The sequence below is a fragment of the Delphinus delphis genome, chromosome 15 (genome assembly GCF_949987515.2).
Source record: "Delphinus delphis chromosome 15, mDelDel1.2, whole genome shotgun sequence".
In the NCBI taxonomy this organism is placed as follows: Eukaryota; Metazoa; Chordata; class Mammalia; order Artiodactyla; family Delphinidae; genus Delphinus; species Delphinus delphis.
The window spans coordinates 60,907,192-60,932,521 of record NC_082697.1 but is presented as its reverse complement, the minus strand read 5'-3'; the positions used below and the strand labels follow the sequence as shown (position 1 = coordinate 60,932,521).

The 25,330-nt window shown below is 50.1% G+C and overlaps 1 long non-coding RNA gene and 1 pseudogene across 3 annotated transcripts; one reads left to right on the top strand and one right to left on the bottom strand.

The window, feature by feature from the left end:
* Positions 1–804: 804 nt before the first annotated feature.
* Positions 805–23,711, bottom strand: LOC132438015 (uncharacterized). 3 transcript variants are annotated; one of them, XR_009522136.1, is made up of 6 exons: positions 23,461–23,711; positions 8,289–8,380; positions 6,023–6,162; positions 5,400–5,583; positions 1,921–2,007; positions 805–1,268 (listed from the first exon to the last, which is right to left on the bottom strand). It is a non-coding gene; the product is annotated as an uncharacterized lncRNA (long non-coding RNA). The 3 variants fall into 3 exon arrangements; XR_009522135.1 differs by lacking the exon at positions 1,921–2,007; XR_009522134.1 differs by lacking the exons at positions 805–1,268; positions 1,921–2,007 and having other exon boundaries at positions 2,527–5,583.
* Positions 11,314–12,027, top strand: LOC132438778 (cytochrome c oxidase subunit 7C, mitochondrial pseudogene; annotated as a pseudogene).
* Positions 23,712–25,330: the final 1,619 nt, after the last annotated feature.

Below are 25,330 nucleotides of genomic sequence, written 5' to 3'. Positions count from 1 at the left end.
GGTGTATACTTATCTCCAAACTCAACAAGTTGTATACATTAAATATAGATAGCTTTTTGTATGTCAATCATACCTCAGTAAAGAGGTTTAAAAAATAAAAATAAAGTTTCTGGCGCAAAGTAGGAGCTCAGTTCACGGTGGCTGCTTGCATCAGGATTCTGGAGGTGAAACACCAGAACGGCCCGCCGTGATGCCCTTACCGTCTACATGTTTTAAAGTCCTTTACAAATGCAGCCTCTCGGCAACAACCCCCCATCCAACGGCACCTACTTTTCCTCAACCCCCTTCAGCCTTTCACCAAGCTTAAGAGATGGCACGGGAGAGGTCAGTCAGGGGAGGATTGAGGCATGTCCCAGCCCATGGCAGGGCACCATGCTGTCATCTTTGGTCAACCATGGACAGGCCGTGGGCTGACCCCAACCTGGAGACCCAGGGACTCCCTATTCCTCCAGGACCAGTGGGAAATTCCAGGACCTCTGGCATCCCCCCAACAGCCTGCACTCCAGAGAGAGGCAGACAAGATCAAGAGAATGGGTTTTGCACAGTTAGACAAAGACTTTGATGGTTCATAACATCAGGGAGAAAATTCCAATACCCCGGGGCAAGCTACGATGTGGATGTTCCTTTCAGCAACCTGCTTCTGATTGGAACTGCCCGGAGCCTCCCTGCCAATCAGCATGGGCGCTGAGAAATTGGAATTTTATAGCTTAGCAACGAGAAATCTGGAGGAACTCTGGAATTAATTTAAGGAAACGGGGAGGAAAAAAAAAAAAAAAACGAAGAAGGAAATTAGTAGCCAAATAACCAGACTGTCTGATTTTATTATTACCTTTGTGGCCGAGGCAAGTCATGAACATTTTTGGCATTAAGTACAAGCAGAGAGGGAACCAGCCAGCCATCTTGTCTCAAACTCTGCGATAATGTTTTGTTTTTGTTTTGTTTTCCTGCACTGGTGCTGGGATAGGGATGTGAACAGAGCCAAGAAAGAACAGACAAAACAGGTACAATAATTAAAGAAAAACCACACCCAGTCTTGTCTGCCACAGCTCCGTCCAGGAGCCTCTTGGCCAGTCTTTTTCTGGAATCATCTTCTATCATGTGACATCATGGATACCAGCCTGTCTGAAATGGGAACTGGAGGTCACGGCAGCTATAGAGGGTTTCTGCAATTTCAGATGGAGGCCTAGTCAGAGGTGATGATGGTGTTGGTTGGTCCATTCGATCACTGTTTATTGAGTGTCATTCATGGGTCACCGTTGAGTCAGGGGCTGTAGAACAGAAGTGGATATCACATTACTGGTCCCTGCCCCTGTGGGTGGAGAGTCTAGCTGGGGCGGGGGGGGGCCTAGATAGTAATAATCAGTTAATTATATAAGGCATGAAACCCCAGTACTTCTGTGGGGACTTGGTTCTGGTCCTCATGTCCTAGAAAACATCCATTTGGATGCCTCGCTGTGAGACAGCGTGATCAACTCATCCCAGTTGGCCCAGGACTTTCCTGATTTAAGCACCTAAAGTTCCCAATCCTGGGAAGCCCCAGGATGACTGGTCACCCTACCTTGGGACAGGATGAACTGGGAAAATAAGCCTCCCTTACCACGTGGGGCTTCCCTGTACCTTCTCCCCAAGCAGCCTGGACACAGGTTAAACAGCCCATTCAGCCTGCGGCTTGGAACAAGTTACTTGGCCTCTCGGGGCCACTGCTTCCTCATTTGCAAAATGGGGTTTGACCTGGAGAGCTTTTGGCCTCCTGGTAGTTCTGGTTTCCCAGCCCTGCTGCTGCATTTCAGAGCTTAATCAATGCAGACGGCCGAGCAAAGGAGACAGGGCCACGCACCCACGGTGCAGCCGTGGGCAAGTTATCTCACCTTTAATGCCTAGTTTCCTCCTCCATAAAATCGTAGTGATAATAGTACTTACTTCGTGGAAATATGAGCACTCAGTTAAGTGAAAATATTCTATAGGTCTGGCATAGCAGATAGTCAGTAGCTGGAAAGTGTGGATATCCTGGTTAATGAAAAGTATGATTTAGAGTTATGATCTTTCATAAGTAGTGACTGCCAGTTTTCAAAAAAAATTTTTTTAAACATGTACTTTATCACAGTACATACTCTTAAGATTGCCTTTTACCTCCGGGTGTCTAGTTCCATAAGGTAGAGACTAGGTCCTTTTTGCCACTGTCTCCCCCATAATAAAGATTTGTTGAGTTCGTTGAGGTCACATCATGCCCATTTTACAGGTGAGAAAATTGAGACTCAGGGAGGTTAAAGGTCCTGCCATTAAGTGGAGAAATCAAAAATTGAACTTGGATCTGATTCAGGGCCCTGTCTCTCCACTAATTGGTCTCTACTTCCTCAGGGGATGCGTAGGGAGAGCACGAGTGACGGCAAAGGGGTGCAAGGAGGCAGATCTGGTGGCGGGGGGTGGGACTGTGAAGATCTGACTAGGAATTCTCCAAAGGGAGCGGCCACGGTGGGCCGAGCACAACACCAGCAGCCTGGCCGGATCCTCATGTGGACAGGAACCTTTTAGATGCTGCTTTCTCACCTCACTGATTGCCATGGAGACAGGAGAGGGTGTGCACACATGCACGCGCTGAGATGTATCTCAAACCTGCTACCCAGGCTTGCCCAGAGATGCCAGCAGTGGTGGGCAGGTCAAACCAATACACAAGTGCACACAAGAGTAGAGTACATGGTACCATAAACCCCAGCTATCCATCACCCAGCTTCAATAATCACCAACTCTCAGCCAACCTTGTTGCATCTATACCCCCTTCCCCTCCTCCCTCATCCCAGATACTCAGATACTACACAAATTCCAGACACCAACCATTTCTTCTGCAAATATTTTCGTTTATGACTCCAAAAGAAAAAGGATTTTTTTTTACCACCATCACACCTACTAACAGTAATGCTTTAATATCAGCAAATATCCAGTGTTCAGAATTTTCTGGTTGTCTCATGACTGTTTTCTTTACAGTTAAAATCAGGATTCATATAAGGTTCATACAGTGTGACTGGTTGATACGCCTCTTACGCCTTCTTAATCTGTGGGTTCTCCCTCCCTTCCTCTTTCTTCTCTTGCAATTTATTTGTTGAGGAAACTGGGTTGGTTGTACTGTAGAGTGTTCCAGTCTGGATTTTGCTTATTGCGTCCCCGTGCTGGTGTTATACGTGTTCCTCTGCCCACTCTGTTGCTTGTAAATCAGTAGTTAGATCTAGAAGTTCACTTAGATTCATGTTTGTTTTTTGTGTTTGTATGACTACTTCCTAGTGGCTGTTTTGTATTTCTATTTGAAGGCACATAATGTGTGGTTGTCCCTCTTCATGATGTTAGTAGCCATTGATGATCACTGTCTAGATCCATTAGAGGTTGAAAAGGGTGGCTTACTAATTCTATCCTTCGGTCTTTGTTTGTTAGCTGGAATATGTCTATAAAGAAACTTCCCCTGATCAGCCATTTGGTTACGGTAAAGTATGGTTCATACCAGAAAGGATAAATGCTTGACTCTTTCCCCTGTATTTGACAGTTTTCAAAATAAGAAGTTCATCCCAGGGAGTTCCCTGGTGGCCTAGTGGTTAGGATTCCGGGCTTTCACTGCCATGGCCCGGGTTCAATCCCTGGTCTGGGAACTGAGATCCTGCAAGCCATGCAGTGTGGCCAAAAGGAAAGAAAAAAAAAAAAGTTGGTCCCAACATCCTCCAAAGATGACAAATGAGTTTATGCGTTTCTGTTTTTCTAAGTATCATTGTGAACTTACAGATTTGGACATACATAACACATTTCCATCCGTTGCAGTTATTATTCCTATTGATGCTCACAATGTCCCATCTTTGGCCAGTGGGAGCCTCTTCACGTTGTCTTCCCGCCTCCTTTTTGATATGTCCCCATGACAGCTTCTGAGCTACTTGGATGATAAGGTGTTCCAGGCTCATCTTGCATATCTCCTGCCTCAGACCTCGAATCAGCCCTATCTCCACAGAACCTGCAGAGAGCACTTCTAGTTGGAAGTGGTGTTTAGAGACCACAACGTGGGTGCTGGGAGTGCTCACTGTTAGTGAATTGCCCATTATTTCTAACCTTTTCAGTGGACAGGGGTAGGAAACATGTGCTTTATTTTGTAAGGCAAAATACTGATGCTTCCCATTCAAACTGGGGACTCCAGGTTCTTCACTTCATCTCTGTGATCTTACATCCGCATCTCCTTTCTTGCATGACAGCGTGACAAAGCCTGTTTGTAAAAGCAGAGCTCCCCTTTGTGTCTCCCGCCAAGCAGGAAGCATATGAGAAAGCACTTAAGCCTTTCCCTCAGAAATGAACCCGAGGCCTCTGATTTGGAGGCTTAGAAGTGGCTCTGAGAGAAGCCCATGTCAGGACCCACAAGGGACCACATTCTCATGGCAGACGAACCAGCTCCTCCCACCATCCTGTGTGTGGATCCTCTCATCTAACTGCTCTTAATCCTGGCTGCACACTTGAGTCACATGGGGAATTATAAAAACCCCTCTCAGTCACAATTAAGTCAGAATCTCTGGGCCTGGGAGCCTAACATCACTACTGTTTTTTAAAGCGGTCCAGGTAATTTTAATGTGCAGCCAGGGTTTAGAATCACTACTCTAGTCCTTGCTTCTCAGCCGAAGGAAGAGAAGGAAATGAGGGGTATAGCAGATTCTGCCTTCAAAGCCCATTAGCTTGGGATTGAAACCTAGCACTGCCAGTTTCTACCTGTGAAATACCTGGAATGGCACAGAGCAGTGGAACCTTCTGCAGTAATCAAAATCTATATCTGCACTGTCCAATGTGGTAGCCACTAGCCCCATAGGGTTATTACTGCAACCTAGGAAGTGAATTTTTGGATTTAAAAAATTTTAACAACTTACACAGAAATAGCCACAAGTGGCTAGTAGCTACCATCTTGGACAGTGCCACTCTGCAAAATTACTTAACATCGAGGAGCCTCATCTCTGTAAAATAAGGACAAATAAGAGTGACTTCCTTGGGCTGTTGTCAGGATTAGAGATAATGTATATTAAGTGCCTGGTGCACATAAGACATTCGATAAAATGCTGCTTATTTTCCTTATTAACATCAGCCTGTCACTCCTTAAAGAAAAAAAAAAAAAAGCTTGCCTGGAAAATGAGTGCTCAAAAGCACCCCACCACACAGACTAAAAATTCTGAGCTGTTCCAGAGAAACTCACAGAAAATATTCCTTAATTGTAGAAGTTCAATTACAGCAGGAGGTTATCAGTTGCAAGGGCTGTATTTCATTACAGATCTAGCCACAGCTCAATAAATTAAGCAATCACTCAATATAACATGTTGCTTTAATCCCCTCTTGGAACAAATTCAAGTTGCTTGGTTTTATATTAGCACAGCTCTTGAAAGGCAACTCACATTGGCCTCATTTCTGTTTTCTCAATTCATCAGCCCCTCTCTGGATAAATCTTTGCGTCTGCTGACTAGCAGGGTGGAGGATTCCAAGGCGAGCAGACCTCCTTTTATCAAAACCGGAGTGTTTTCCATCCTCTGGCCTCGACACGTTCCATGTTTCACGCGCTGAAATTACTGGCAAGTTTATCTGCGGCAAAGACAGAAAGAGACCAAGAGGCAAGAGCCCAGTTCTGAAACACCTCTCAGCAGCCCAGTTCGGATGTGCAAAGCAAACGGTGGCGACTTTTCCACCCTCATCTTCTCTCTAGTGGTTTATCCTCTCACAGTAGAATTTCATTTCCCCTAGAAACTTGGCACTGGAGGTGTCAGCCCGGGAACATATTTGTTTGTGTAAATTAAAAGAAGAATATGTTTTGACCATATTTAAGTTCTGACCGCACTAAAGAAATAAACACTGAGTTGCACAATGCATCCGCTGCACGGTTCTGGCCCACCTCCCCAAACTCTGCCTTTGTTTATAAAACCCAGACGAGAACTGTGAGTGGCTTAGCACCTCAGAAAGCCACAGGGACAACTTTGGAGGCCGTGTCCACCCTCACCCAGGTCCACATGGAAAGTCCACTTACCTGAGTTTGAGATTTGCTTCCTCCTGACGTGCTGCATCCTTGCCAAGGGGGGCGAGGGTGTTGGAAACAGACACCCTCACTTGTGCCTTGTTGATGGGCCTGTGAATGATGCCACCTTGGTGAAGGGCACTGGGCAATAGCTGTAGAAATTTAAAAATGCACATATCCTCTGACCTAGAAATTCCACTTCTAGGAATGTATCTGATGAGGATACTGGGACACATGCCAGAGAGTATGTATGTTACAACTGCAAAATCCTGGAGTTAACTGAAATGCTGGCCAGTGGGGGACAGCTTAAGTATGGTGCATTGCTAGAAGTCATTAGAAAGATTGTGGTGGGACAGAGGGCTGTCATGTCTTCAGGATATATTATAACGCCCAGCCCCTCCAATTTTCTTAATGTTAGGAGCCAAAAAAGTATATGCTCTCGGGCCGCGATAGTGAGAGGCCCGCGCACCGCGATGAAGAGTGGCCCCCGCTTGGCGCAACTAGAGACAGCCCTCGCACAGAAACGAAGACCCAACACAGCCAGAAAAATAAATAAATAAACAAATGTGGGGTTTAAAAAAAAAAAAAGAAAAGAATTTAAAATTAATCAATACAATCATAAATAGCATGTAGGTCAAATAATAAAGCATAATTAAAATTAGAAAAATATTTTAAAAAAAAAAAGTATATGCTCTCGAATATGGTTAGAAAATTTATGAAGATTATGCGGACTGCATACAGTGGTTACATTTAAAAAGTGAAACTGGAGTTAGAGAAAAAATGCAAAGGGGCTCCTTTATTTCCCCTATTTCCTCTGACCAGGGCAATGTAATACAACAATAATACTCTTTTTCATTACGTATCTGTCAGGCCAATGGAGTGGTGGTAGGAATCTTTGCTTTTCTCGTCTTTATGCCAATCATACAGTGGACTGAATGGCGATCCCCAGAGAGAGAAAAGCTATGTCCACTTCTCTCCCAGAACCTTCACAGGTTTCCTCATATGGAAAAAGATGTGATTAAGTTAAGGGTCTTGAGAGGTGGAGTTTACCCTGGATTATTCGGATGGGCACTAAATGCAGTTACATGCATCCTTGTATGAGAGAAGCAGAGACAGACAGACAGAAGAACGTAGGAAGATGGAAGCAGAGATGGGAGTGATGCAGCCACATGTCAAGGAACACTGGAGCCACCAGAAGCTGGAAGAGGCAAGGCATGGATTTTCCTCTGGAGCACCTGGGAGGAGTATAGCCCTACCAGAGTTTGGACTTCTAGCCTCCAGAACTTTGAAATAATAGATTTCTATAGTTTTAAGCCACTCGGTTTGTAGTAATTTGTTATGGCTGCCCTAGGAACCTAATACATCACCTGACACCTGTAAAACACATGAAGTGCATAGGGAGAAACAAATTTGGCAAGACTGTGGTTTTTGGTGAATTCATTCATTCCACAGATATTTATTGAGCATCTACTAGGTGCTGAGGAGACAGCAGGGAACAAATCAAAGATGGCTGCCCACCTGGAGCTGACATTTCAGTGAGAGAGAGAGGGAGAGAGAGGGGGAGAGAGAGAGGAGGTAAAATAAATAGAACATGGAGAAAGACTGATGGTGGTGGAAGGGAACAAGAAAGAGAACAAGAAAGCATGGAAGAGGGGCAGGGGTCAAGAAGGGGACTGGGAGAATGCAGTTCCCAGGTGACACTGAAGTAGAAGCCTGAAGGGGTTGGGCGCACAAGCTGTGTGTCCACCTGAGGGAAGAGTATCTGGCGAAGGAAACAAGTATAGAACTTGACCCTCTGAGTGATCCATCTGTTGACCAGACTCAGTAGGAGGGAGTGACCCTTTCTTCCCTCCTCCTCCTTTCCCTCCCTCTCTCCCGCATTTGCTGCCCACCTGCTGTGTGCCAGCTGCTGGGGGTGCAAAGATGAGTGAGACGCAGGTCCCCAGGCTCAAGGTCATGGGGGGTAACAGTCATAAGTAAATCGTCGCAAATATAATGTGGTGGGCATTGGAGCAGAGGCCACGGCAAGCTGCAGGCTCCATCCTTGGTGGAGAGCAGGGTGGGAAGGGGAGGTGGGTGTATGTTGGGAATGAGGTCGGAGAGAAGCAAGCAAGCAAGCAGGCAGAGGGCAGGACTTGAAGTCCAAGAATAAGTGTTTAGCTCTGATTCAGTGGTAGATTAATTGGAGCGGGGGAGCATGGAGATGTGTCTGGGGAATCTCTCATTCCCAAGGACAGCAGGCAAACTTAGGGGAGAATGAGCTCTGAGGATAACCTACCCCTTTTAGATTCACACAATCCGTGAAGAGGGAAAAACAGTTCCCAAGTCCTGAAATGGGATGCTTCGGACCATACGGAAACCAGAGCTGATCTGATTGAGGAAGACGAGAGATTCATTACTCAGGTAGCTATGATGAAGAACAAAAGAGGCTGAGTTGCTCTTGGATCCAGGGACAGAACGCAGCGCCAGTCTCTCTCTCCGCCCCATACTCCCATCCCAATCCTCATTTCTCCCTTCCTCCATACTGGCCTCAGTCTCTGTGGTCACAGATAGCTCTGGAGGCTGGAGAGGGGCTGGGAAAAGCAGCCTTCTCACCAGCTGTAGTTAGGGTAATCCTGGATTGGCCCTGCTTGGGTCACATGACCACACCTGGACCAATCACTGCAGCCCAGCTCAGAAGTGGGCTGCTGTGATTGGTTGTATTTGAGTCACGTGTCTATGCCTGGACCAATTACTATAGCTGAGGCTTGGGTGCTGTAAGCGACCATCTTTGGCCATATTCCCACTGGACATCGTGTCCGTTAACGGAAGCTGGGGGGAGAAAGTGCTGGCAGGTGAAAAAACAAAAATAAAACCCTGAGCCGTCTACCTCCTCCAGAGCCTTCTCCTGGTTGTGCTGCTTCCACATTCACTCTGCTGAGAATTGCCAAAATCCTGTGTTGGGCTTTGCTTTAAGATCCACTGTCTATAAACCCCAAAGCTGCCAGCCGAATTTACTCAGACCTGTTGTTGGTTTTTTTTTTTTGCCGTTGTTATATTATTTTAATCAAATGTAAAATGTTCTCTTCCTCTTTGGTTTATGATTGCCTCTCCTGCCCCTACGGGTAGGAACTGTGTCTGTCGTGTTGACTACTATATTACTCATGCCTGGTACTCAGTCTCTTATGTATAAGTCCTCAAATAATTGAACGAATGAATGAATGTTCACTCATTCATTGAACATGCCACAGAGACAGGAGGCGCTGCAAGGTCCTTATCTGCTCTCTTCAGTGAGTCCCTCTCTTCCACTCTCTCCCTCCTTCTCAGTCGTGTTGGTTCCCCTTCATGACAAGGTTTCGTTAGTCTTAGTGCAACCTTGCAGTGTCATCCCAACACAAACTGCAGGCTCTGAATCTCTAGGTGAATTCTTGGGTTGAGAGTCTAGATAAGCATGAGAAATAAGGTTCATTTGCTTGGTGGAGGCTGTCCTTTGAGAAGGATAATGGAGCTCTCTCTGAGCTGGGAGGGATTGGGTGCCATGATGGTTGCCAGTGTCTACCATGGCCACCTGCCTCTAGTGGGTATCCCTGGTCTGCTACTGCTCTGGATTGGTTGCTCACCAGCAGGCCTCTGTCCTGCAGCCCTGTCATTTGCCGTGATATCACGGTACACTCCGAGTCCAGGACAAACTGGTGTGGCCAAATAAAACAACCGCAGGTTCTTAGGGAAGAAGGCTTAAGACAAATGGCTATTTTTTAAAAAGTACTTATAACCCACATGTCAGCTGGGGTCATCTTATTTTTGGAGATTCCAATGGAACGGACTTAAACGCTGTCCCACATGCCATGAGAGACCCAACTCTCCTTTCCAGAGATGGGGGGTGAGGGATGCTCGTGTCTCTCCTAGGCACCCAAAGCTCAAAATTCCTGCAGCCAATCAATCAGTTCTCAGTTCTGCTCGGGCGCCCTTTTGCTGGCCTCATGGGCGCATGACTTGTGCTGTTGTACAGGATCTACGTTAAGTTTGATGTTCTACTGTTGTCATCTTGAACTTCTTAGTAATTTCTGAACAAACGGCTCCACATTTTCATTTTGCAAATCCTGTAGCTAGACTTGCTTCAGTCAGGAGCATTCCTTTCCCACCCCACACTGACTCACTCTAGACTATGCCCCAATTCCTCCACTGTCCCCAAATTCCATCCACACAAGGATATGGGTATAGGAGACTTGGCCTGAAGGTTTGGGATGAAAGGAAATGTTGACCTCTCAGCCAAGTTAACGGCATAAAGTGCAGTGTATGAACTGGCTTCAAACTACTCAGTGGGGAACAATGGTGGAGGGAAGGCAGGTGAAACAAGACTGGCAAAAGGTTGATCGTTGTTGAACCTGGATGATGGGTGCAGGGTGCTTTCTTATTTTCAGTATGGTAGGAAACTTCCATAATACAAAGTTGAAAAAGGCACTATATGATGTGCCTCCGGCAGGTCCTCAAAATGTTAAAATGGAGTTGCCGTATGACCCAGCAATTCTACTCTAGATATATTACTCCAAAGAAATGAAAACATACGTCCACACAAAAACACATGAATATTCATAGCTGAATTATGCATAACTGCCAAATGTCTATCAACTGACAACTGGATAAATAAAATATGGATGTTATCTGTCATAAAAAGGAATGAAGTTCTGATATGGGCTACAGCATGGATGAACCTTTCTAAAAATTTTTTTAAAAATGTATTTATTTTTGGCTGCATTGGGTCTCTGTTGCTGAGTGCGGGCTTTTTCTAGTTGTGGCGAGCGGGGGCTACTCTTCCTTGCGGTGGCTTCTCTTGTTGCGGAGCACAGGCTCTAGGTGCGTGGGCTTCAGTAGTTGTGACGTACGGGCTCAGTAGTTGTGGCTCGCTGGCTCTACAGTGCAAGCTCAGTAGCTGTGGTGACAGGCTTAGTTGCTCCACGGCACGTGGGATCTTCCCGGACCAGGGCTCAAACCCATGTCCCCTACATTGTCAGGCAGATTCTTAACCACTGTGCCACTAGGGAAGCCCAGCATGGATGAAGCTTGAGGACACAAATGCTGAGTGAAAGATCAGTAACAAAGGATCACATACTGTATGATTCCATTGGTAGGAAATATGCAGAACAGGCAAATCTACAGAGACAGAAAGTAGATTAGTGATTGTTTAGGGGTGGGGGCTGGGGGAGGCACTGGAAGATTGGGGTGGGGGGTGACTGTTAAAGGGTATGGGGGTTTCTTTCTGAGGGCATAGAACTGTTTTAAAATTGATTGTGATGATGGTCGCACAACTCTGTGAATATACTCAAAGCCATTGAGTTGTGCCCTTGAAATGGGTGAATTACATGGTAAATGAATTATATCTCAATAAAACTGTTGGGGGAGAAAGTCATGTCCTCCCCCGACCCCCTTCTCCCGCCAGGAATCCTTAGGCTCCAGCCTCCTGCCTTTGGGAAATCTCTCCCTCCTCCACCCTCTCTCTGCACGCGTGTGCGTGTGCACACACACACACACAACTTTCCATCTCCCCTTCCTGTTACCTTCTTCTGCCTTAAGACATTTTTCATTCTTTTGCCATTGCCACCAACTACAGAGAAGTGCCTTCCCCAAAGAGAAGTTCCTTCCACAGCCAAAGTGCCCCGTAGAGGTGTTTTCCTAAACACTGTGCTCTTTAAGTTACTCACTTCCCTTTCAGTCCTTGCACGCAGGGGAACAAGGTCGTGAGGAAAGGAGCACGAGGTGTGCTGCCTCCATTTCTTCTGCCTTCGGTTTGTGAGCTTTTCGCAGGGCTTCCAACAGCGCTATGTTGCGACAAAGCATCCGGAGGTTCACAACCTCTGTGGTCCGTAGGAGCCACTGTGAGGAGGGTCCGGGGAAGAATTTACCATTTTCAGTGGAAAACAAGTGGCGGTTACTAGCTGTGATGACTTTGTACTTTGGGTCTGGATTTGCTGCACCTTTCTATATAGTAAGACACCAACTGCTTAAAAAATAATCCATGAGACAGATACAAAGAGGAGCATTTGAAGTGTGCAGTCTCTCTGAAAAAGGATCAAACTCTTGAACTCAGCATCCTAGATATGTTTGTAAATAAACTTATGGCATAAAAAAGTTACTCACTTGACAGCTATTAAAATTACGATTTTAAAGTCCCCGTGGTGATCTATCATGGCAGTCACTAACAAGTCCTAGTAGTTGTAAATTCCAAGAGCTTCATAATCCCAAGGAAAGAGGGGCCAACTCAACTTCTCCCAAGCCCCACTGGTCTCTGTTCTGAAACGTAACTCAGCCACCTCACAGGTGGGGAGAGAGGGTGAGGAAGATCGTTGCCAGGGCCAGGTTCTTGCAGGTTTTGGGGTCTGGAACAGGGTGGGCAAACTATAGCCTATGGGCCAAAATCAGCCCACTTCCTGATTTTGTAAATAAAGTTTTATTGGAACACACAGCCACATCCATTCATTGACTTAATGTCTCTGGTTGGCTTCTTGTTACAACAGCAGAGTGGAGTAGCTGTGACAGGGACTGTATGGTCTGCAAAGTCTAAAAATACTTAGTATCTGGCCCTTTCCAGAAAAGGTTTGCTGACCCCTGACATGGAAGATCCAGGCTTGAACTCCAGCTCATCACATGCTGGGTGTGTGACCTTGGACAAGTCAGTTCCTCTCTTTAAGCTTGTTTCCTCATCAGGAAACCAGAGGCAGTAACAGTGCCTCCCTTATATGTTGCTTGTGCAATGAAAATGACTTCATATGTGTAAAGTGCTTACTTCATATAAAACACTCAATATATGTTGGTGGTTACGATGTTATTTAGAAAATGAGGGCAGTAACTCCTACTTCGTATGGTAATTATGTGAAGTGATGGAGCTCAAGCCTGTGAAAACAGTTGGCCAAAAACACGTTTATTATTGTTATAAATATCTTAAAGGCTTTTGAGAGGGTTCTTTGCTTCTCAGTAAAGCTACGTTAAGTTTTTTGGGGGAGCAAATTTGGAACTGAGAGTGTAGAAAACTCTAATTTCAGAGGAAAAGAGGACCCTTAACCCTCAGCTGGGACTTGAACCTGCCCAGAACGCAAGTACTCTTTTGGCTGAGCTCGGCATCTTCCCCAATGACAGGTGCTCAGGAATCCAGGCCTGCATGTCTTTAAACACTTGTGTTGCCTCCGAGGTCCCCACCAGAACCTGTTTAAACAGTAATCTGCTACGAGGTATTGGCATGCAGGTTTGCGGCCCGGGTTTGCAGCCAGGGGAGGGAAGAGACCTTTGTCTCTACACCCTTCAGGGGATTGTCCAGAAGCCAGCTGAGGGTAGCCACCACTGATGGCCTGATTTCCTGGACGGTGTTATTTAAATCGGGTTTAGTTCGGGAGATATGGCAGCCTCCCATCCATTCGCTTTGTTTCACAGCGATTAACTGAGTAGCTAATACATGCCAGGCCCTAGGGATACAGCAACGAATGATTCACCCCCTGCCCTTGGCAACTGCCCCCCTTCCTTCTGATGGGGGCGACAATCAAATAGGCATCTGGGCAATTTGGCCCCATAATAAGTCCTGTATTATCCCCAGGATTTCAGTCCCACACTAAATACTGTACCAATGAATTGGAAAACCACTCTGGGCCAGCTGTATGATAGATGGGTGGTAGGAGTTGAGAGTGCCAGCTTTGGAGTAGGTCAGATCTGGGCAGGACTGGCTCTGTAATTTGCTTAATGAAAACGTGGGCACCTTGTTCGAAAATTATTCAAAATTTCAGGATGACAACAGCAGAGCACTGAACTATGCAGGGCCCATGCTGTGAAGCTGGCCCTGTGCCTGGGGTCAAACTGCTTTCCAGCTGGGTACCATCAGACACATCTCTTCACCTGTCTGAGCCTCCATTTCCTCATGTGAACAGAGACGCTAAAGCCAATGTGAGGTCTGGTTGTGGCTAAGTAAGTGAGATGAGGCAGGTACAGCGCTGAGCAGGGAGGGCAGGCTCCGCAACATCACTGCTGTTCTCAGCCTGCAGTGACGGCTGCGTTTCATCCTATGAGAAGAGCGCACATTTATGTTTCTTAGATAATAGCTAAGACTTAGACAGCAGATGGTTGATGCCAGACACTGTCTTAAGTTCTTTACGGATGTTCATTTCTTCCTCATTACAACCCTATCATGTAGAGATGGGGAAATTGAGGCCCAAAAAGAAGAGGGAACTTGCCTGTGATCTCACACCAGTCAGTGGAAAAATCCAGATTCAGACATGGGACATCTGGTCCCTGGGTCTGTGTTCTCAACCGACTACGTGTCCCAGGAGTTGACACATCCCTGACACGCACACTTGCATACACACGCATGTATGCACGTACCTTCTCTGAGATGCTACCACAAAGCGTACAGTGTGGAACTGTCCCCATAAGATGGGATTCTTTCTCTCTCTTTTAAAAAATTAATTAATTAATTTTCTGGCTGCGTTGGGTCTTTGTTGCTGCAAGTGGGCTTTCTCTAGTTGCGGTGAGCGGGGGCTACTCTTCGTTGTGATGCACGGGCTTCTCATTGCTGTGGCTTCTCTCGTTGCGGAGCACAGGCTCTAGGTGCGCAGGCTCAGTAGTTCTGGCACGTGGGCTCAGTAGTTGTGACGCACAGGCTCAGTTGCTCCGTGGCATGTGGGATCTTCCCAGACCAGGGATTGAACCCCTGTCCCCTGCGTTGGCAGGTGGATTCTTACCACTGTGCCACCAGGGAAGTCCCTTTTTCTCTGCTTACTTGCTCTTTTGTCTGTGCCCTGCGACTCAACTTGGAGCCCCATGAGGGCAGACACTGTCTTGCTTCCTGCTCTACCTCTGGCACCTGGCACTGTGCTGAGCACACAGTAGGTCCTCAATAGACATGCACCAGTGAAGGCAGGTGGGAAGCAGGCATCCCACCAGAGCGCTCTGATCCAGAATCAACAGCCGCAGTTCCCAGAACCTCAAGACTGCGGCCTTAAGAACTTGTTTGGGGGCGATCTCGTGGCTAGAGGAACCATTTCATCCTCTCCTGGCTTTTCTCACTTGGGGTCCTCTCACTGTGCAAGGCAAGGGGGGTGAGAGGCATTAAAGGGGTGCCCTAGGGCCCAGCCCCCATCCTGGCAGGCTGCAGGGTGAGGGCACGGGTTGTGCTCTGGCAGCTGGGCCACAGCTGTCTGCCAGCCTCTCGGTGCCTGCCCCAGCTGGCCAGCTGGGCCCTGATGCCACCCCCCACCCCATGACACAGCAGAAAGTGAAACCAGAGCCCGCCCCTGCTGGCTGGGACCCAGTGCTTGCTGTTTCCCCATCCCAGGGGGTGGGTGGGGAGCTGATGCCCAGGCCTGGCACCGGGTGGCCTGTCCAAGGAATACCCCTCCAGGCCAAGGGTGCCGCTGTGCCCCCTGCCCATCCCAGGGCCTCCGGTGCCCACTGCCTTCTGAGCCGTGCCCTGTGTGTGAACCATCATAGCTGCTCAATTGAGTCCCATTAACCCCTGATCGTCACACTGCTCTGAGACAGGGGGTTAATTATTCTCCCCATTTCACTGAGAAAACTGAGGCTCAAAGAGGTGCCTTGGCCAGGAAGGAGGGTGCTGGGGCAGCAGGATCTTAAAATAAAAGACAAATCAGAGCTATGGGTGGGCATAGGGGCAGAGATCCAAGGGGTCTCACTGGTGTTGGCGAGCAGGGCAGGAGTTTGTGGGGGGAGAAGACACGTGACCCCCAGGTTATCACAGGTCGAGCCCCCTGCAGATTGGAATTGGCAACCTACCCCTCCCCACACCAACTCCATGGGTGCAGAAAATCCCTAAGACAAACAAGAATTCTTAAGAGGTGGACTATGGGGAATTCCCTGGCTATCCAGTGGTTAGGACTCCACGTCTCACTGCCGAGGGCTGGGTTCAATCCCTGGTCGGGGAACTAAGATCCCAAAAGCCATGCCACGCGGACAAAAAAAAAAAAAAGAGGTAGACTTTGACACTTTAGAAAGTATCATCTTGAGTTCTGCCCCATCCTCAGGCCACCCGTACTCTCCTTTGCTTAATATTTTTCTTTCAAGCAACTCACCCTCTTTATCTTGCATAAATTGATGTAAAAAAGAGCCCTTCTACCCCTACGCTAAACTGAAAGCCAACTGCTTGCCATAAGTAGAAATCTGCTGTACAGAGAAATACCTGTTAGAATAATTTACGTCTCTAGCCAGGTACCACTTAAAATCATGTGCATATCAGACTTGGGAAACTTCTATTCCAAAACATAGGTTTCCTACGTGAGGAAATGGAGGCCCAGAGAGGTTGAGTCACTTGCCTGGGGGTGACACTGCGAAAGAGTCGCAGGGCTGGGGCTGCCCGATTCCATGATTCTAGAAACCTGTGCTTACTGCTGGGCTGTAGTCTCTGCTCCTGTCCGAGCTGTCTTAGCATATGAAGCGTGTATTAGTAAGTATCAGCACTGACAGCTTCCATGTTTCATGCTTGGGCGTCACCACTTTCAAAGCACCTTCTGAGCTTGTCTGTCACTTGAACTCATGATAACACTCTAGGTACAGGTGAGAACCCTTTCAGAACAGAGCATGGGGTGTTGCCCCTCCCTTGCCAGAGAAGGAAACCGAGGCAGAGGGTGGGGAAGTGGTCTGACTCAGGGAGCTGGTGAGCCAATCAGGACTGTCCAGAGCCCCTGCCGAGGTGAGGATCCCAGAGGCCCTGCCGGAAGGCCCAGGCTGAATGTGAATCGCCTTGTCAAACAGGTAACACTTGTTTCTTCCCCACTTTCCCCACCTCCCCCGCCATGAACCCCCAGAGCAAACGCTGACAGCAGCCTCAGCTGCCCTGTTTCCCAAGCCTGAGCTCCAACATTCGGCCCCTGGAGGGCAAAGAGCACGTTTAGGAACTGGTGTCTGCGGATGGCATCTTTTCATTTTTCATGGTGCACCAGTTCTGAGCACTGTGGAGGGGAGCTCTACCAGGGACCAGAAGGGGAGGTTTGGGGGAACATCTTTGTCTCTTCTTTTAGTTGCTGGAGAAACTCAGCTGCCACAGCTGGCCCAGGGACCCCCGAGGAATACTGCAAGAGCAATAAGGATTTTTAGGGGCATTATGATAGCGGAATGGAAACACATCTGCCCCCAAAAGTCCCTCATTTTCCCTGCGGTAATGAACCAGCTGGGCAGGAAGTGGTGGCTCTCGGAACTCCAAGAGCCAAAACTAAAAAGGAAAAAATGTACAAAGTTAGAGCAAACTTTAAACAAGCCGACGCTTTCCTGGTACACAGGCGGTGGCTCCACCCAGGCTCCCGAAAGGCTGATAATTGGCTAAATGTGTCTCCACACGGTGGCTTCAATATAGATGCGCCTCCTCTGTGCCCAGAAAAACCAGGATCTGGAACCCAGAGCAGGTGGTGAGGATGAGTCCCTAAGGCCAGGTGACTCTCAAGAGCCAGTGCCATCTCCCCAAGACCCCGAATGATTATTCCAAACCCTCGTTAGTAACCCAAGTGAATCACAGACCCTTCAATCCCTCCTCCTTCCTCTGGAATGTGGGAACGTTATCAACTTGGAAACCCCGATGAAAATACCTGTAAAGCAAGCAGCTGTTTCCAGGGCTGTATGAACAAGTGAAGGGCGAGAGCTTGGGTCGGGGAGCCTGGTGGTTATCACTGATGGGGCCAAAGGGGGAAAATCACAGCTAAGGTCCAGGGTGCCGACTCTCAGGTCCAGCCGCTAACGACTGATTAAGGAGTCAAGGGCAGGGGCTCCCCAGGGTTTGTGGCCTTCAAGGTCTCTGCAGACAAGGCCCTCCCCCAAGCCAGCCAGCACCCCCCCCCCCGCCCGCCTTGAAAGGGTTAACACCTCTGCTGCTGCTGACACCCGAGGAGGCGGCCGCTCACTCAGCAAGCTGGCATATCACACTGGGCCATCGCGGAAGAGAGGGGCTGAAAACAGCCTCTGTGAGTTCTGTGAATGGAAGCGGCCTTATCGCCATCAGAGTGAAAAACGGGGCAAAAAGCCTTCCCAACACAGAACCCGCGACCTGGGCGCTCGCTGGCTCCTCGGCACCTGTCGCGTGGCCCCGGAGCTCTGGCAGGGACTCCGGGCGTCTGTGGCGGTGAGCACCCGGCCACCTCGGCCAGACCTGCGAGGGGGCGATTCTACACTTGCCATGTGACCGCCGGCAACCAGGCCTAGATCTCGCCTTTCAAGCAGCACCTAAAATATTCTCCGGGTGAACCTGAGGCTAAATATGGCCTGGCCTACGAGTGCCTGGTCTGGACCTTTTAATGCCACTTGAAGATACAATCAGGAACCCATGGGGCCTTTTGGTGGCCTAGAGTCCAGTTACTGAGGCCAAACGGGAGGCCCGTGGGCTTGGCTGACTCCAGGCTGGGTGCAACCTCCCCCAGAGGCTGCGTCCCGGTGCCAAGGCTGAGCGGGCTTGTCTCCTGCATGTCTTATTCCGGAATGCCCACACAGTTCTCTCTCTGCCGGCCCCCAGGGTGGCTTAGATGTAGGTCCCTCATCCACCTCCCTGGCCTTCCCTCCAGGCGCTCTGATGGCCTGCCAAAGGCTTCTCCCCCACTTCCAGGCTGCAGCCCTGACCCCCCTGGCCCGGGTTTTCCTTGCACCCTGATTGAAAGAAGAGGGCTCAGCTCCCCAGGTGGACAGGAGGCCGCTGGCTGGAGAAGGCAGGGGAACACACACACCTGCAGGGGGTAGACTGCACGGTAGCTTAGATGTGTCCCTGCTCTGTGGCTGGCCCCCTGCCACATCCCCTCGGCCCACCCTGAATGGCAGGATCGCAGCCCTGTTGCTGGAGGGCAGAGAGAGCTTCAGCCCGGGCTGCAAAAGCACAGCTCTGCTCTGGAACCTGCTAGCCTGGTCTTAGCAAAGTTGGGTTCTGCCCTCACCGGAGGCCACGTGGTAACCGGGACAGTCAAGAGTCTCTGGGGAGGCTGCTCTCGGGAGCCTAACACCCCCCCACACCCCGCTCCCTGCTTTTAGCCGAGAAATGCTGCGGGCCCTGAGGGCCCCAGGAGGAGAGACCCCCTTCCCCCAGCACCTGTCTGGGGCTTGTTTGGGCTCTGGTGGTGGCTCCAAGGCCACGTTCAGGCCTGGGCTGGCAGCGGTCCAGGCTGTTTTGGGCAGAGATGCCAAGAGACCCGGGCACTGATCTCACGCATGATTCCAACAAGAGAGCCTGGTTTTCTGCACGTCTCTCAGAAAACTTTCACACCACACTGCACAGCTACCGTAAGGCTCCTTTCCCCGCCTGGGCCAAATCCTCCAGCAAAGGCTAAATTTGCCTCCCTCTTCTCAGTCCCTTTTGACAATGGCTTTCTTGGGACACCAACATCAGTTTTCATTTTCTTGGTGTGCTTCCCTTTCATGCTAGTGGTGCAGCCTTTCCGGAGACACTGAGAAAGGAGTTTGCTTTGTGGTCCCTTCAACTTGAATGTTTTATATAAGGAAGATGATATAAAATCGGAAACTTGAAAGCTTTGTAAATATCTGCACACGCCCCCCTACAATGGAGGACGCTGGGAAAGCAGCCTCTGAGGACTGGGTGCTTTGGAAAGAGACTCCGAGGAGATGTGGGGGGCTTGAGGTGACAGGGACCCCGAAGTCCCCTCCTTCCAAACTCTCTTCAACATGTACCCTTTTGCCTGAAAAGCCTGCATGGCTACTAGGCCTCAAGTCTGTGATCGTTTTATAACACGTTCGCGTAGGTGTTTTTCTTCAGTGTTTACTTTCACCTTGTTCCAAATATAAGAAGCAAAAAGGACTTTATATTTTCCCAAGTTTGGGATACATTTTCCCAAGTTTGGGATGCTGGGCAAGAAAGAAAGTGGATTATTTTGTTTGGGTATGCCCTTTCTGGCAAGCGGTTCTAAGGACCAAGTTTGCCTTCACTTTCATCAGACCCATTTCTATCCTCATGCCTAAAATAGCTGTATTTACAATATCACAATTACAAGAGGCTGAGCTTCTCTTCTATAAGGTAGTTGTAAGTTTATCTGGCGAGAATCTTCTTTCTGCTCTTAATATAAGTGGGTGGGAGGCTGGGCAGCAAGAAATAGAGGGAGTGCTCCCTTAGGGACTTTTCCAACTTTCACTGGTTTGGGTCAGAAACGCATGTTTTATTTTCAAGGAAGTAGGAGTTTCATTGCAGCCCCTCTCCTAAATATTTTACCCCCCCAGCTATTCCATATTCTTTCTGTTGAAACATTTTTTTCCCTGTGAGAGTCGGCTATGGACTGTGTATTGCTAAGACTGACATTCAAATTTGCTTTTTTTTTTTTCTTTCGAAATACATCCACACTTCCTTGGAGGGAAAAGTAGCAACTGCTTCGTGAAATTTCACACAGAGGGGCAAAAGGAGAAAAGCCAAAATGTATTCAGCAGTTCCACTGCTGAGCTTTTATTTTTTCTTACTGGTTAGGGTCGGGGGGTGAGGGGGAGCAGTGGTCAGAATATGAAAAGAAGCTGTGATTCTTTGCTGAATTAGTGACCACTTCTCACTGCAAAGTAGTGACTTACAATCTCTTCACCGTACAACTCTGCCTGTTTCCAGACTCAGAGGCAGGGGGAGTTTGCTAAATGTATTCATAATTAATGCACCCTTGCAGAGGGCCGAGTGTAAGCAGGGGCTGTGCTGTTTCGAATGCTCGAATTAAAGCAGCCCCCGGTTCACATTCAGCACTCAATTCTGATTTTCCACACTTGACAATTCAGCAATTTTAACATGCTGCTTCATCGCCACGATTATAGCTCAGTATCTTGGTGCGACATTTGGCGTTCCGGTCTCGTTAATTCACGTAAAACACCCTATTTGTAGAAGTATCATTAGAGGCTAATTTGGTGAGATGTCCTTATTTAGCAAAGCAAATAGGACCTGACAGTCAGCTCTCTGGCGCTACGATGGGGGTGACGATTCAGCAATTCACAACGTGACAATTTCCCATCGCCCAGCCACGCTGGGATTGTGGACTCCTGAAAATTGTGCTGTTTCATCGTGTCCCATAACAAAGGGAAAGAACTCTGAAAAGTAAAGAACTGTTTTTTGCCAAGGCCCCGGGAACACGAATGTCACCAATGTGTCTATGTGCCATGTCTATTCAACACGAATCTTCTATCAGGGACTTGGTGTTCCAGAGTTTTTCAGGTACAGCTCACTTTTCTCTATGCCCTGCCGTGAACACTTGATTGAAATCCAGGTTTGCAAATAAATAAACTTAAGGTATGTGGATGTCTATATAGGTTACAACTGGAGGGTAGGGGTGTGTGTGTGTGTGTGTGTGTGTGTGTGTGTGTGTGTGTGTGTGTGTGTGTGTGTGTGTGTGTGTGTGTAAATTAACAGAACTTAATAAGGTTAATGGGAGGGGCATTTGTACCTCCGCCACCCTTGCCTTAGAGAATTCCCTGACAACAGATTATCCAGCGTTTCTTATAAAATGACTAAGATCAGCGTAGCAAAGAATTGCAGAGAAATACTGCGATTCCACGTGGGAGCAAGCAAGCAAATCTAATGTAACTGCAATTCACGATGTCAGTGATGTTTGATTTTTGAGGGTGTCAAATGGTTTGACACAACCCATGTGTCACTCATTCCCTTAAAATCCTGTTTAAAACATCTCATTAAACCACTGGGGGGCGGGGTGGGGGGAAGTACTTTTGCCTTCTCATACCTTCTTGGCCTCCCAAAGAAAGGCCCTTGAAAACAGCAGGTTCAACAGACTGAGAACACATACACACACATATATAAGAATATCCCCCAGACGGCTTTTCAGTTTTACCAAAAGAAGCAAACCTCCCTGCTTTCCTCTGACCGACCTTCGGAGTGCAGCTAGCTCTCTGCCCCCTTCCTCCAGGGACTGCTGGGGCCCGAATCCCTCGCCGTTTATAATGACCCCAAAAGCGGGACTTTGTGGGCCAGTTGGATAAAACATAAACTCATCTCGCCCTCAAAACCCCGATTCTGGGACCACAGCCTCCAAAACCTCCTTCCTCCAGAAGGGTGTCCCCCTTCTCAGCTCACAGCACTGGGGCAGGCTGCCTTTGAGGCAGGATTTTGGAGAATCCTGGATAATTAAAGGAATCATTACTGGGTTTTCCTGCAGGAACGATGGGATGACAGTTCATCTCATCCAAAAGCCAGAGTTGCATGGTGGGGACGGAGGGCGTATTTGCCTGCCCCATGGGGGTATTTTTTCCCTCCCTTGCCCCCAGACCCATAGCTGGGCCTGACATCTTCCCAGGGAAGACGCTGAGCGTCCAAAATGGCCCTTAGGGGAGCGCAAAAGGAGTGCCTGAGGGGCCTCCTGCAGTGCCCCACCCCCACCCCTTCCCAAATCCAGCTAAAGTTTAGTTATTTGTGCCCTTAATTGTCTTATTAAAGTCAAATTTGCAGCTTGCCCAGACTGGAGGAAGTGATTTCCATCTTAATAGCTCAATTAGCCTCTGGGTTCTGGAAAGGCCACCCCGATACACACACCTTTTCTCCCCATTTTAAACCCCCTCCCTTTTTCACAACTTCTCCTAAAAATAAATTATAAATATGGATGTGTCCTCAGAGGATCTGAGCGGCACATTCCAAAGCTCCCCACGGTGGGGCTTGGAAGCAGGAGAAACCAGAAACGCCACACAGCCCCAGCCCCAAATCAAAAATGCCTTTTCCTTTTTTTCTCCTAACTTTTGCCAGAGCAACTTGGTGTGGTCTCGGGCCCTGACACCCCGATCCGCACCCCGGAACCTAGATTTTTTAAAAAATTTTATTAACTCCTGTCCAGCGAAAGCTACAGCCAACGTGCTATGGCCGCCTACTCCTCGGAGGGAGGGGGCAGCCAACTTTACTTCGGGGAGGTGGTAACTCTCTGGGGACTGTGCTCCCGGCTTTTCCGGACGTCCCCAGGGCCCAGCCCCCGGAGGCTGGCGCTGGCCCCCCTGCCCGTGCCAGCGCGGCCCAGGCGCACGTGGAGTGACGACGAGGTGCGGCGGGCGCGGACGCGCGAGCAGGGCGGCCTGCTCTCCGCGCGGCACTGATATCGGGGTCACGCAGCGAGTCAGTTTCCCGAACCGGCTTTCCGGGGTGGGGGCGGGGTGGTAGGCTTTCAACCCGCCTCGTTAATTTCCAAGCCCCGGCATTAGGGAGGTGGGGGGCTGCCTCGCCCCCATCCCACCTCCACGCCTAACACGCCCCTCTCGGGAGCCAGGGAGGGGTGAGGGGGGGAGGGAGCCCAATCCCGCTGCCTCGGGGTCGGCAGCGGCGGCGGCTTCCCTCCCAGGCAAGCGTCTAGCGCCGGGTCCCGGGAGAGCCGCGCGTTTCCCCCCCGCCGCCACCTCCCTCCCGGCTCGTGTCGCCACCCACCCCCCAGGCAGCCACCCCGCACCCTCTTCTGTCCTGGGGGCCTGGGCACCCACCTGCCGCGGCCCCCTGGCCCGGGGGAGGGGTGCCTTGCAGGAAAAAGGGGGAGACTCACCGCCGCTGCCTCCTCTGGGGGTGCAGGGGGCCCCCCGGGGCTGCGCCTTCCAGGGCTCCCGGGAGGCGTGCGCGGGGTGGGGGGCGCCCAGCCTCCTCCTCGATTGGAGCCCAGCCTCAAATCCTTCACCGTGGTTGGGGGGGTACTTCCAGAAAAAAATCCCCCCCTTACTCAGATCAGATCCAAGTGATGGGCAGGGGGCGTATAAAAGCCTTTTCTGCCGAGAGCGCGGAGCCGACGGGGCTGCACCCGGCCTCCAAGGTCCGCTGCCGCCACAAAGCCGCGCCCCCGCCCCCCCCCACCGGCCCGGCCCCCACCCTCCCCCGCTCCCCACCCCCCCACGCCCTATGGCCGGCCCGGGGCGGGGGCTGGGCCGGCCCGGGGTTGGCCGCGCTGGGGAGGCGGCAGCGGCGGCCCTAGCGGCGGGGCGGCTCCTCCCCGGCCGGGGAGAGAGGGTGAGAGCCTGGAAGACAAGCGCGACCGCCTGCCCGGGGCGGGGGCTGCGGCGGGGCCGGGCGGGGCCGGGCGGGGCGGGGGCGGGGGGGCTTCCTAGAAACCCTCGCCAAATATAGTCAGCGGATAGGGGCATTCCTAGAAATGCGGCGGCGACGTCAGCCTCGACCTATGGGGGCAGAGCCTGGGGTTCTCCAAACTCGGGGGGGTGGGGCGGGGACGGGGAAGAGGGGAGATTCCCCACTTCCAATACCCCGGTGGCCCGGATGAGGGAGCCTAGGCTGGGCCTCCCTCCTGGGGGGCGGACAGGATTCCTCCACATGCGCTCCAGGGATCCCTCAGCCGGGGGTGTCTGAATGGGGACGCATCTACTTAAGATTCTGACTCGCCCCCAGATCCGCCCCCCCCACTTTCGGAACACTCAGTGACAGTGCCAGCCGGCGCTTTTAGCCCTTCCTCCGATTTTTCTCACTCCTCCCTACCCGCTATGAACAAACAGTAGAAGTTGGAGCTGCACCAAGTCTGGCTTCCACACCTGGCCGCTCACCCCTTGGCGGCCCCTAACCTCCTCTGGGATGACTGGAGTCCCTCAGAAGCCCCGCGTCTGAAATTGGATGGACATGCTCTGTTCCCAAGAACTCCCCAAAATACCAACCCACCTTAAGGCCAAAACATAAAGTTGTGCTTCCCCTTCCCCATTCCAAAGTCCCTCTGTTGTTGCTGCTTTCATGGTCCCAGGCTCTGGGAGATAGGCTGGAAATTGGGGGCTGGGGCATGAGGGTACCCTCTCCACCTGGCAAAGATCTGGCCTCTTGTGCTGACACCCGTTCCTCCCAGAAGCTCCTCCCCCTCCATAAAGTACATGAGGTTCCAACAGTAAGGGAGAACCCCCTACAGCCCGCCCCCTTCCTGAAATCTGCCCCCCAACCCCGCATCCCTTTCCCAGAACCCCACATCATCCCACAAGTGTCCCCTCTTGCCCAAAGAGGATCCACATAACTGAGACATGACTTGTCCCCTTCGACTGCCCAGCCTCTTTTCAAGTAAACGTGACTGGAATGAGCCTCCCAGGATCATAAAAAATGTATTTGCTGTCCTCTGTTGGCCGACGGGTGTCACACTCAGAAAACACATCACCCAACCCAGTGGGCGCTCCTCATGCCATCAGGGGGGGTCCCGGGGGCCCCAGTCAGAGGAAGTGAGCCACACAGCCCCCTCCTCTCCTCCTGCCTCAGCTGCAGTCCTACCCTGCCCCCACCTCCCTCGGGGGCGGGGGGGGGGGGGAGGGGGGGTGTTCCTGGCTTGCAGCCACTGCCCTGGACTTTGACCCACTGGCCTTGTGGCTCATGTCCCTTCTCTCTCGTTGGATCCCAATTCCAGAAGTCTGGAGGGCTGTGCTCACGGGGAGGCAAGGAAG